A 14107-nucleotide genomic window follows, 5' to 3' on the forward strand; every position below is an offset into this window, starting at 1 on the left:
AGAAATGAAATATGAATGCAGATCTTCGGTCATGCAAATCTGTCTTCTCTATGACCCTTGAAAGTTTACAAATTTGAAGGCAAACCACAGAAGATATGATCGATCTCAGTATTCGACAATATATGTTATCTAATCTAGCGATGAAAGAAAAGTAATTTAGGATCGTGTAGGGTTTGAACTCAGACCGTAACTATGCCAAGCAGATAGCTAATCCAGTAACATTCAACTCAGCCGGCTTTGTTTATTCTTTGGTTTCCTTATTGTTGAATAATATTCTTTTCTACTCTAGGCACAAGACTCGGATTTAGTTTAAAACGGGAGCACCAGTTTTCATTTATGTTTTATGTAGTGTTTTTGGTACCGAAAGACTTTCAAACTTTCGTATACTTATCTATTCTGTGTTATAGAACAGAAAAAAAAATTTTGTATTCGAATTTATTTCATGTAAAAAAATTGTCTTATTTCGATAATTTCTACTAATCACTGACGTCTATTCAGTTGAAAACAGTTAGCGCTGTAACGGTGTATATCGTATTAATCCCCTAACCCTAACCCTAACTAGACTGTTAACCGTAACCGTAACCCTAACCCTAAAACTAACCCTAACTCTAGAATCCGAACTCTAAAATTGTTACACACACAGATACGCACAGCGTAATTTATTATATAAACAATATATGCGTATAAATTACGATTAAACCGGATGAAATATGTCACAGGGAATAACATTTTTATGACCGCCCAGCAGTAACTCTATTCAGCTGAATAGACGTCAGTGATTGGTTGAAATTACAGAAATACGACAACTTTAACATGGAATAACTTGCGATGTACATTTTTTTGTTAAGAAGAATAAGAGTAAAATATGTTTTATATGACACATTCAACCAGTGTCCCAAGTTTCAAAGTGTTTCGTTAGTGTTTCGTTAAGAAAATACTGGTGCCCCTGTTTTAGAATAGATCCCAAATTTTAGGGGAAGCGGCCAGTCGATTAGATCGACCTCAGTACGCAACTGGTACTTAATTTATCGACTCCGAAAGGATGAAAGGCAAAGTCGACTTCAGCGGAATTTGAACTCAGAACATATCAATAGACAAAATACTGCTAAGCATTTCGCCCGGTGTGCTAACGCTTCTGCCAGCTCGCCGCCTTTACCGTTGAATAATATTGCCAGAATTACCTTTTGCAGTAAATATTGTATCCCGATATATATTATATGCTATATCACAGTAGGGATGTTCAGATAGTTGTTTATATATGTTACTAATATTTAGGCACATTAAGTCGGTGTGCAACCAGAATTGTTACCACAGCAGACAAAACTGTTCGCGGCATTTCGTCCGTCTTAAGGCTCTGAGTTCAACTTCTGCCGAGGTCAACTTTGCCTGTCATCCTTTCGAGGGCGATAAAATTAATATCAGTTGATCATTGAGGTCGATGTAATCGACTTCCCCAATCTTCAAAATTGCTGGACTTCGTGACAAAATATGAAAAGAATATTTAAGTACGTTTTACAGGCTGTTGTTTATATTCTTTAATGAGAGACGAACAGTTGAAGAGAATAGAAAGTGATTCAGTTTCGAATCTATCTGTCGACAAAAATGTAAATTGTTCTTAATCTAAACTTCTTTGTAAGGCTGGCAAAATTGTTACCGAATTAGGCAAAATTCTTAGCCGCATTTCGGCCGTCTTTACGTTCTACGTTCAAATTCTGCCGAAATTGACTTTACCTTTCATCGTTTCGAGTTCGATAAAATAAGTACCAGTTGAAAACTAGGGTCGATGTAATCCACTTACTCCCCTCCCCTAACTTGCTGGCTTTATGCCAAAATTTGAAACCAATATAAACTTCCTTGTAAATGGATTTCCGTCCAGTTCAACTTTCAGTATGGAAATTGTTCGATTAAATGAACCAGTCACCTTATTGAATTAACCCCTGAAGTGGTGGCTTTGTAAATATGAACCACAGTTACAATCTGTTACGCAATCATCATCTGATGGTTGTCCACATTCATTTCTCTCCACCCAGAAGCACAAATGACGTTGGCTGACTTGTATTGTTGTTCTAGCTCCAGTGTATTTTTTTCGATCAACAAAGCTCAGCAATATTTCTAAATTGCGGGTTGCTGGTCGAAAATCTGGATACATCTCACCAATCAAACACCCCTGTATATGTTATGCATATAGAGTGTACAGCAATCCTTTGAACATCACGGGTGTTATGTTCTGAAACCTCCTACAGAAATAATTAAAATCTAAAAATATGTGCACCAGCATGACCGCAGCCACTTGGCTGAAACACATAAATAAATAAATAAATATACCTACTGGCTGCAGAAACCCGGATATTCTGAAGAGTCAGCGATATAGATTTACATATATTAAACATAAAAATCCGCGATGTACTGAGTACATGATAGGTGAACCAAGACGTACTGGGCGCGTGATAGGTGAACTGCGATGGACTGAGTGCGCGAAAGGCGAACTGCGACGAATTACTGCAGATTGATTCAATGAGTTTCATTTTATGACTATGTTCTGCAATATCATATATGACATATTGTGTTTTGTTGTGTATTGCATTGTATTGTATGATTTTATGTGTTGTTATATTCTTGTTGCAGTTGTTAGGCCCAAACCATCCTTGATTATACAGATCTATAAGGTAAAGTATTGAATTGATCCATTTTTTATTCAGATATAGAATATATAAGGAAAGGTCTTCATAAGCTAATATCTTCAATTTCTTAAGACAGAAGGATACAATTTGAGGGACTCTGACATAATACTTGTAGTATTAAATAAAAATAATGACGATATAATGATATAATGTAATGTACTACAGCATAATGTATTATTTCGTTTAGAAAATTGTAATAGTAGTAGTAGTAGTAGTTGTTGTAGTTTGTAGTAGATGCTTTGACAATATCCTATCTTGTCATGATGTGCGGGTGCTCTATTAATATAGTTGAAATCGTGCATTATCGGTGACTTAAAACCTGCACGACATTTCCGTTCAAGTCGGCGTTATATTCGCATTGCAGAGGTAAGAATATCCCAGTTCTGATTTTTCCTTTTCCCGTAAGACACACGGACTGTATACCTAGTTTAGGTGGGCGATGAGTGGCTCTCATAGCAGAGCGTCTTACGCTATTAAGGCCCATCTCAAAAACTTACGGATACCGCTCATGCCCTCGGAATTACTTCGCAATATGTAACACTTAGATCACGCTGTTCCTGTCCATAACTGAATCCTTGCTCCAGTATAAGAAATAAGCAAGTAAAGAAAGGATTTTTTATTTATTTATTAGCCCTAGGACTCATAAGGCCTGTTATCTGGTTTCTATGGCGTATAAGTGGCCGAGATCAATTTTGAGGGGAGTGGAGAAGTCGATTACATCAACCAAATTATTGGACAAGTACTTTATTTTATTGACCCTGAAGAGTCGAAACGTCAAAGTAACTCGGTGAGATTCGGACTCAACGTAAGGAGCCGGAAGAAAAGTCTCTAACTGCATTGCCCGGCGCGCTAATGATTTAAACAAAGATTACCTGCTATTAAAGCAGCGCACGAGGAACCCCTCATCCACACCTAGGTTAACGCTAACCGCCTGGGTACACCATTAATATCATTAGGACAAAGTCTCATTCGAGGCGTTGTCCTAATGATAACTAAACGCCATTTCTGTAGGCTTCTTAGTGTATAAACCTGTATGAGGTTATGAAGAGCGATTTCGTCATTATTCCCTTCAGTTCTGGGAGACCCTCCAAAAGTGATAACCATTGCCGCTCACAATCTAACAAAGCCGTAAGAAAGACAATAAACTAAATGCAGTGCAGAAATTATTTCTAATTTCTGGCAGCATGTTTGAGAACAAGGGGCAAGTCGATTCAATCAACCTGGTACTTGGCTGGTGCTTAACATTATCAAACCCAAAAGAATGAAAGGCAGAGTCGACTTTAGCGGGATTTGAACTCGGAAGGTATAAAGTATTGAGGCGCAGGCGTGGCTGTTGAGAAGAAGTTTGCTTCCCAGCCACATAGTCCTCGGCTCAGTCCCACTGCGTGGTACCATGACCAAGTGTCTTCTACTATAGCCTTGGGCCGACCAAAGCCTTGTGAATGGATTTTAGGAGATCGAAAATTAAAATAGTCCATCATGTGTGTGTGGGTATGTGTGTGTGGGTATGTGTGTGTGGGTATGTGTGTGTGGGTGTGTGTGTGTGGGTATGTGTGTGTGGGTATGTGGGTGTGGGTATGTGTGTGTGGGTATGTGTGTGTGGGTATGTGTGTGTGTGGGTATGTGTATGTGTGGGTGGGTGTGTGGGTGTGTGTGTGTGTGTGTGTGGGTGTGTGGGTGTGTGGGTGTGTGTGTGTGTGTTTGTGTCTGAATTTTTCCTCATCACCGCTTGACAACCAGTGTTGGTGTGTTTATGTCCCCGTAAGGTAGCGGTTCGGTAAAAGATACCGATAGAATAAGTACCAGGCTTTAAAAGAAAAGGTACTGGGGTTGATTCATTTGACTAAAGTCCTTCAAGGCAGTGCCCCAGCATGGCCACAGTCTAATGAGTGAAACTAAGAAAAGATAACAAACAAATAAGATTTGAACAAATACCACGAAGTAATGTTGCTCAAACATTTACAATTCTGCTAGCACGACGCCTTCACAACAACAACAACAATAATTATTGTTTCAAATTTTAGCACAAGGCCAGCACTGTTAGGAGAAGTGGTTAGTCAATTATATCGACCTCGGTATTTGACAGGTACATAAGGCAGCGAGCTGGCAGAAGCGTTAGCATGCTGAGCGAAATGCTAAGCGGTTTTTCATCTGTCGTTACGTTCTGAGTTCAAATTCCATCGAGGTCGACTTTGCCTTTCATCCTTTCGGGGTCGATAAATTAAGTACCAGTTGCGTACTGGTTCGATCTAATCGACTGGCTCCCTCCTCCAAAATGTTGGGCCTTGTGTAGAAAAGTATTTGATAGGTACTTTATTTTATGTGTCATGAAGGAATGAACGACAAAATCCACTATAGCGAGATTTGAACTCCGGACATAAAGCCGAAAGAAGTACAGCTAAGTATTTTTGTTCGACGCGCCAAAGAGTCTGCTTATAATTTATCTCCACTTGTGCTGTACTGACTGATGGATAATAATTGTTAGTCATTACGAACAATTTGGAAATGCGACCAAAATCTATTCCTCTTAACGTATTAAAAAGCAGCTGGACAGGAACCGCGATCGTTAAATATAATGCCAATGCGTTTGGCATTTCTATTATAGACTCGGTCAGTTACAAATCGACAATAGTGGTAAACTTTATTCTTTATCTGATTGAAATGGTGGAACGACTGAAAATTGAATTTTCTATAATAATCCTCTCAGGAACGGAACTCTTCACCACCGCCAAATTACGATGCCTGATCTATCTAGTAATCAAAATTTCCAATAAATAATATAACAATATTAGAAAAAAAAATGCACAAATAAATGTTCATGTTATATAACGAACAAAATAACACAAACAAGCAACAACAAATTACTTAAGGGACAAACAAAATTTGTGATATCTATATGTATATGACTGCGTGTATACTTGAGTAGGTGTTTATGTATGTTTGTGTATGCCTGTGTGATTTTTCACTTTTCGATCCATACACATTGTTCCCATGACAACAAATATAATTAAGCTATGTACAAACATTTGCTCTGCGCCAAAAGCTATTTTTGAAACATTTTAATTGTTTTGGGTTTTGGACATTTCATGTGACTTCTTTTTTTATAGTTTTCATATATATATATGTTGTTGTTGTTGAGGATGTTGTGTTGTTGTTATTATTATTATACAGTACATGAGTATGTATGAACCTGCGTATGTGTATGGGTAAATAGTTTGTTTATATATTTTCACTGTGTTCATGTTTGTCGTTAAAGTGTGTAAAATCTGATATAATATATTATTGTGTGTAATGCCAGTGTATATTAAGTTCATACACAAACTATGACGGTTCATTGTTTATGGAGAAAGATTAAAGTTATAGTTGAAAAAATAAAATGAAAAAGAATGGAACTAATATCGAAATTCGTGACAAGTGTATTATCTTATATTTAAAAGTTGCTGGTAAATTTCTTGTTATAGGATTTGTTAGCATGTCGATAAGTCGACATGAGTTCAGTATTTTGAATTAGAATTAGAGTGAATTGGGATTAATTAGAACTGACTGTAGGAATAAGAGCACACCAAAAGATCAGAAAGCACAGTAGCCAGGCAGAATGAGTTCCGTTTATGTTAGTGATGTACAACTCTAGGTTTTGTATCGACAAAATACACAATGCCTTTTTAGGAGTAGGAAACATCACAATAAGTATAAAGAGTGGCGGTGGAAAACGTACTCTGAAATACCAAGTCCATGACAGACTAATAATAAGCGGGTGCATTCTTACATGATGCAATGTATTTATAACTTTCAGTTAATTCGAATTATGCAAATTGGCGTAATTTCAAGTAATTAAAATATATTGGCTCTCTACACCAAATATATTAGCGCCTACATTACTATTAGTTTTCCATGCAGGTGGCATCCCTTGGTATTCCTCCTTCACCATGCAGTGTATTATGTTATCACGGCACTCACTGTTTGTTTGTTTTTTGGGTTTTTTTTTCCAAATATTGAACTGTAATAAAGTGTGACTAACTGATGCTGATGAAGTCTCATAGGACTGAAACATTCATCATGCTGCCAAACATCGAATTTACTTCCACAATTCTAAATAAATAAAATCTTAATTGGTTCCAATTATGGGATTTTTCTCCCTTTGCATTCCTTGGCCAGAAGAAATCATTAAAGCATTGATTTTTCTTTCCTGAGCAGAAGTGGATTTTGATTCATTAAAAATCTATGCTCTTACAATATGTATTAAATCCATATATATTTAGCTCCCGTTTTACTAAAAAGAAAGCATACTTTCATACTTTAAAAAAAAAAAAAAATTACTTTAAAATCTAAATTATTTTTAATTAACTTCGATTAGACATTTTAAACACATAAATCGAGAATATTAAATTATGAACAAAGCAGCCCATATCCTCTAGACTGTTCTAGCAATTCTTTTAATATTGCATTCGTGTTTATAATTTCTAACTTAACTAACTTTAATGCTTATAATTGAAAATCTTAACCATATTCCTTTAACATGCGCTAGTAATACAGAAGACCTTTTAAATATTATAACACTAAATTTTTTTTCGAATGTGAAAACTTATATTTAATCAGGAATAGAAAATAAAATATAAAATTATCTTTATGAATTAACCAATATCGTTAAATATGTTGACTTGAAATTAAAAAAAAAAATGTTTCTGTGCTTCAATATTAAATTTTTGAATGTTTTTCTTTGCAAGGAGGAGATAATGATATTCAGGGGAAGTAATAGTGCTATATAATTCTTACTGTTGCATAAAGATTTGAATTTTACTACATTCAATTATACTTTTATTATATTGTAATTTTTTATATATTTTATCGCATTTGCAATTTTCCACATTAGTTAAAATTTTAAATTTGTCAGTGCTTTCAATTTCTTTTCTAAAACATCACGCATTTAAAAAATAAATAAACGTTAATCACAAAAATATATTTACAATTGAAACAAGAAAAAGAAAGCTTAATTCTTTACAGATATTTGTCTGACTTTATTTTACTACATTCTTTTACAGAGGCTTTAAGTAATTTTGAATATAAAATGTAATTATCATTTACACTATGCTTCCACAGGCCTTGATATTTCTCTTCAATATAATGTCTCAGTGAAATTGTTCACCTTCTTCGCTGCCCTTGACACACTTCTCTGTAAAATAGTCAAGATGAGAAATGTAGAAAGCGAAACTTCACACTGAAACTTGCATCCAAGTCGATGAAAGATATGAATCATGGTTTAAACCAATTGCTTGTTATCTGAGAATTTTAAATTTCCAATTTTTCAGACTAGAGATTTAAGATTTAAGTGACAGTCAAACTTTTAACACTGGTTCAAACATATATATATATATATATATATATATAAATGTGATTTCTCGTAATCCGAGAAACACAGTTCTGAAATTTCTTATTGAAAAACTCGCAGATATGACTTGTTTATAGTGATCAAATGTTTGTCGCTCACTCGACGTTGCTTGAACAGATGCACGTGGTACCCCACGTCAGGTGGTACCCCACGTCAGGTGTCGATGTGATTAGGGAGCAACATGATATGAAATGCTTTGCTCAAGAACACAACGTACTAGCCGGTTCAGGAAATGAAACTGCGACCTCACGAGCGGAGTGCAACACCCTTACTGCTATGCCATGCGCCTCCACGAGTCAGACTTACTCTTGTCTAAATTAGCTTCCATCGTCTGTTTTTTGTTTTTTTTCATATTTGGTTCATTGAGACCAGTTTTTAATTTTACTTTCGTTAAAACCGATAAGAGACCAAAGCGTTTGAATGCTCTCCCTAATTATCGGGGGATTTTACAAATATTTTTCATTCATCCTATATTTATATGATCTCCAAGTGAAACTGTAATGCTTGTAATGCATCTAATGAAGGAAATCTTTTATAGTGGGAGAATCATTCAATATATATCCTCACGTGCCTGCCTTGATAACTCGTACTCGTAATAGTCATATTGTTGTTTGTTCCTTCTCGAACCATACCTGACTCATAAGAGCCGGTTTCCCGGTTTCATTGGCGTATAGGTTCCCCACCTGGACAGGACGCCGGTCCGTCGCAGGTGAGCTGCTAGATGCAAGAGAAAAGAGTGAGCGAATGATGTGGTGAAAGAGTCAGCAGAAGTTCGCCATTACCTTCTGATGGAGCAGCGTGGAGGTTGGGTACTTCGCTCTTAAAAACACATATCACCCGGTCTGAGATTCGAACCCACGATAGCTCTACCGCAAGGTCCGATGCTGTAACCACTAGGCCATGTGCCTCCACAATAGTCATGTTAAAAAATGCTATCACGTTTTAGAATTTTGTTCATTTTAAATCCTATCTGTAAATAGGCTGCACTTAAAATTATCTAAAGTTTCACAAGGAATTTCACATCCATGCTATCACTTGATTCCGTCAGCAGCATAGAATAACATGTAGCAACACAAGGCATTAAAGCGCATTTATAGAATAAGAATATCCTTCGTAGTATCACTATAATCTCTGCAATCGATATCAGAGGGGTAGATTTCTTGGCAAACTCTCTCTGTCTCTCTCTCCCTCTCTTCCTTTCTAACTCCCAAAATAACTGTAGGTATCAACATCAACAGTTCCCAGTCAAAATTTCCCACATAAGAGCATTTATTTATTCCTTCCTGGTTTGTTTTTTTTATATCTTCTATACTTATTTTATTACCTTTTTTTATTTTTTAATATTCAGTTAAAAGAAAAATTGACTTGAAAATATTTACATCAATATATAAATGGAATTGTACAATAAATATAGTCTTCTCCTTTAGGATTTGAATTAAATTATGTATATGTATTTACATACACAGATATGCATACACATATAAATACATACATGCATATATGTGTGTGTGTGTGCGTGTATGCGTATTTATATGTATATATATGTGTGTGTATATATTTATATACGTATAGGTGTATACACATGCATATAAATTGAAATGAGATAGAGAAAGAGAGAATTTGATCATTAGGAGCCGCAAGCTAAGAAAAGCAAACAAAATAATGTATGGAAAAGTGAATATTAAACAATTTTTAATAAAGAATTAATTGTGATAAAAGTACAATCAGTTTTGCATCCGGATGGAGTTGAAGCACCCATTAATTGAAAGCTTGAATAGATTTCTATACACAGGACTTTCATGTGAGGCAATAAAAAGGAAGAATAGAGAATGGGGCGGGGTAGTGGTTAGTGCAATATAATCCAAGATACGGGAGTGATTATATAAATTTAGGAAACACTTATGCGCTATTATTATTGTGTAAAAATTTCCACGATATGATGTACATAATCCTTTCGATAATAGTGTCAAGGCTTGACATTTTGAGGGAGTGTGTAAGTCGATAACATCGACCCTAGTGTTCAGCTGGTACTTATTTCATCGATCTCGAAAGGATGGAAGGCAAAGTCGATCTCAGCCGAGTTTGAACTTAGAAGGTAACAACACACGAAATGCTGCTAGGCATTTATTTATTCCGTGTGCTAACGAAACTGTTTGCACTCCGTCTTTAAATCATGGCACGAAGAGCCCAAAGGTCTGCCGATAACATCGCCTTCTTAAAAAAAAAATCCGTTCTAAGGTCGGCACAAGGCCTGACATTTTGGGAGGAGATGACTAAACACTTACGTTGAGCCTAGTACTTGGCTGGTATTTATTTCGTCGACCCTGAAAGGAGGAAAGGCAAAGTCGTCCTCGGTGGAATTTGAACTCAGAACGTAAAGCCGGAAGAAATGCCACTAAGCATTTTGTCCGGCGTGCTAACGATTCTGCCAGCTCACTTCCTTAGCAACGATGCTTTTTAAAAACTGTTTCAAATTTTGGCACAAGGCTAGCAACTTCGGGGAAGTGGTAAGTCGATTACATCGACCCCGGTCTTCGACTGGTACTTATTTTATCGACCCCGAAAAGATGAAAAGCGAAGCCGATCTCAGCGGAATTTGAACTCAGAACATGACGACGGATGAAATTCAGCTAGGTGACAATAATAATAATCATATGTATTGAACATATTAGACTACATAGTTAATAAACTACATTTGTTCGAATGGCTTGGTATATTATGCAAGTTGATTCGAAAATAACGTATAGATAATTAGAAGTAATTAGAAGTATATGATGGCTAAAAATAATCGCTGTTTTTTTATATAAAAAAAAAGCCGGTAAATAAAATACGGAGTAATTGGGAACTGAATATGAATAACATTAATCAATAATGAAATTTAATATTTGCTATTGTAAAAAAAGCAAAGATTCAAAAATAGAGATGAACAAGTGTTGACGTGTATTGAGGTTGTAAACAGATACGCGTACGAACAAGTAAATAATTTTGTTAAATAGGTCCATGTCTTAATTTTGTAATTTAATATTTCTTTCTACTATAGGCACAAGGCCTGAAAATTTTAGGGAGGAGAGGAGTCGATTAAATCGACCCCAGTGTTCAACTAGTATTTTTATTTTATCTAGTCGGAAAGAGGAGAGACACAGTCGGACTCGGCGAAATTTGAACTCAGAACATGAAAATAGGCGATGCGCCGCGAAGCATTTTGCTCAACGTGCCACCTCATTTATCCATTCTGTCAGCTCACCGATTCAAAACTGATGAATAATAATGACTTCAAATTTTAGCACAAACTCAACAAATCCGATGATTAGATGGTCGATTACATCGGCCCCAGTGCTCAGCTGGTACTTATTTTATCGACCCCGATAAAATAAGCATCAGTGGAATAAGAAAGGTAAAATCGATCCCGGTAGGATTTGAACTCAGAATCATCGGACTAGAGATAACTAAATTACAACAAGTATATCGTCCATGTTTTGTATTATAGTGCATCGTTGTACCATTCAAAACTTTTTATTCTTTACGAACTCAGAATGTAAAGACGGACTAAATGCCGTGAAGCATTTTGTCCGGCGGGCTAACGATACTGATATATATATATATATATATATATATATATATATTGGTTTCAAACCTTATTACAAGGCCAGATATTTCGGGGGAGGCGGATAAATCATTTACATCGACATCAGTGCTCAACTAGTACTTATTTTATCGACCCCCAAAACGGTGAAAGTCAAAATCGACCTCAGCAGAATTTGAACTCAGAACGTAAAGAGCATGAAGAAATGTGTGCTAGCTATTCTTCCAGCTTGCCGCTCTTTGGTAAGTTAATATTGATTTCAAATGTTGGTACAAGGCCAAATATTGGTATGTTAATATTGAAAAAAGATATATGAAGGCTGTGATGTGAGAGAAATATATCTTAGCAAGTTAGAGTTTGCAATAATATAATGGATTGTCAGTTACGCGGTTATTTATTGCAAGATAATATGTAGAACATACGTAAGGAAGTACATATTGTTCAGTTAATAGATATGAGAAATTCTGGAAGGTGACGTTTACTCTCTGTCTGTCTGTCTGATTGTTTGTCTCTCTCTTTCGTCCTCTCTCTCCCTCTCTTTCTCGCTCTTTCTCTCACTGAAAATAGCATTTATATAACACGTCACATATACATGTGAGTGTATGTATGTTTGTATGTATATGTGTGTGGTTGGAGAGAGAGGCGCGTGGGTGAGTGGTTAGGACGTTGCACTCATGATCGTAAGATAGTGATCTCGATTCCTGAATCGGGCGACGCAGTGTGTTCTTTGGGCAAGACGCTTCGTTTCGTTTTTCTCCGGTCTATTCAGCTGGCAAACATGAGTAACCCTACGACGGACCGGCGTTATGTCCAGGAAAAAGGAATAAAACTTAAGCTACAGAATCCGAGAAATGTGTCTTGTGGTATTATGGTACGGTTAGGACCTTTGATCTTTCTGGTGTATGTATTTATGTGTGTATAAATGCGTATGTATGAAAATTTATCTATTATACATATACCAGGGGTGGGGGTGAAAAGCTCCTGGCTTGAAAGGATGTCGCGTTAGGCCTGGTAGGAGGCCAAACATTCCGAGTTCTTTTACAGGGCTTGGAAAAACTGAAGGACCACTGCAGTGAATGAATGAATCTTAGAGGTGAATACGTTGAATAAAATCATAATTAAGTAATCGCTTCTATTTTTTCAGCCCAATGCCAGGAACTTTTCAGCACACCCTCGTAAGTTTTGTGTGCGTGCGTGTGTGTATGTGTGTGTATGTGTGCAAAGAATACTTCATTGAAATGTCTTTGGAGAAGGCATAAGTTATGGCACTCGGCTCTAGATGTACAATTACTTATGGCAGAAACAGATTTTGCCATTCATATGTTAATAAATATCAAGCTTTGTACTAAACTGTTGGTTTACGTGACAATTAAGTAAATTGAATTCTTACGACTGGTTATTATTACAGCTATGGCTAAGGGAAGCATAATATATGCATGTGTATGTGCATGTGTGTGTGTGTAAGTGCAGATGAGCCAGTACGTTTCAGTTGATTGCTCTCAAAGCCTGATATTTTATAGACTACTGATTTAATCGTGACAGACAAAATCCGCAGAGTCACTAACATCTATTTTTCTTTGCAATTTATTTTATTGTCCTTGAAAATATATCTTCTGTATAAAAAAAAAATACAAATAATAATGCGCTTTCGTTCTGGCCCAATTATATAATTTATGACAGTTTTAAAACATATTCTGGTATCAAATCACCTGTTTTACGTGAGGAAGCGTGAGAAGTGTTTCCATTGCTAATATTACATCACTGCAATGGCGGCGAGATGGCAGAATCGTTACCGTGCCAGGAAAAATAATTGCAGCATTTCATCCGCCTTAATGTTCTGAGTTTAAATTCTGCCGAGGTCGACTTTACGTTTCATCTTTTCGGGGTTGATAAAAATAAGTACCAGCTGAGCACTGAGTTTGATGCAATTGACTTGACCCCCTCCTCCAAAATTCATGGCCTTGTGCCAAAATTTAAATTCATTATTACATCAATGTTAGTGATATCACAGAGAAGTGTGTTACGCATTTAAATCCCACTGTGAATTTCTTTCGTCCTTCCGTGTTCAATAAATTAATTTCCATTTAAGGACTTAGATCAATTAATTCGATAATATCTCCTCTCCTTATCACCAAAAGTTTATGGACTCTACATATGTCACAAATCGATGATTATATAAGCAATATTAGATCACGGATATAAAAGTTTCCGGATTTGATTGTGCCACATCATTATAGACGTTGTATTATTTTTTAGTTCCCACCTGTCATTCTGTGTTTTTTATTTTCTTTCTTCAGTGTTGATATGACACATAATGTTGATATGGCAACGGTATTCTTTATTGTCGAAATATAACTATATAAAAGATATTACTAATAGTAAGTGTCAGTGTGAAGCTATTCAATTAAAAGACACCTCCGCATTTGCTTCTGTAAGTTAAATGGTACGAATAGTTTA

The 14107-nt window shown here is 36.1% G+C and overlaps 1 protein-coding gene across 8 annotated transcripts in view; it reads right to left on the reverse strand.

The window, feature by feature from the left end:
• The window catches only part of LOC106878079 (uncharacterized), a 498193-nt gene that overhangs the window by 395104 nt on the left and 88982 nt on the right, over positions 1 to 14107 (reverse strand). For 2 of the 8 annotated variants that reach the window (XR_016243205.1, XR_016243212.1), the window contains one exon: positions 7764 to 7851. The exons of the other annotated variants lie outside the window; for them this stretch is intronic. The gene's annotated coding sequence lies outside the window, so the exon portion shown is untranslated. The remainder of the gene's footprint in view (positions 1 to 7763; positions 7852 to 14107) is intronic. 8 annotated transcript variants of the gene reach the window in all.

This window comes from Octopus bimaculoides, chromosome 9 (genome assembly GCF_046866305.1).
Source record: "Octopus bimaculoides isolate indiv1 chromosome 9, ASM4686630v1, whole genome shotgun sequence".
NCBI classification, from domain to species: domain Eukaryota; kingdom Metazoa; phylum Mollusca; class Cephalopoda; order Octopoda; family Octopodidae; genus Octopus; species Octopus bimaculoides.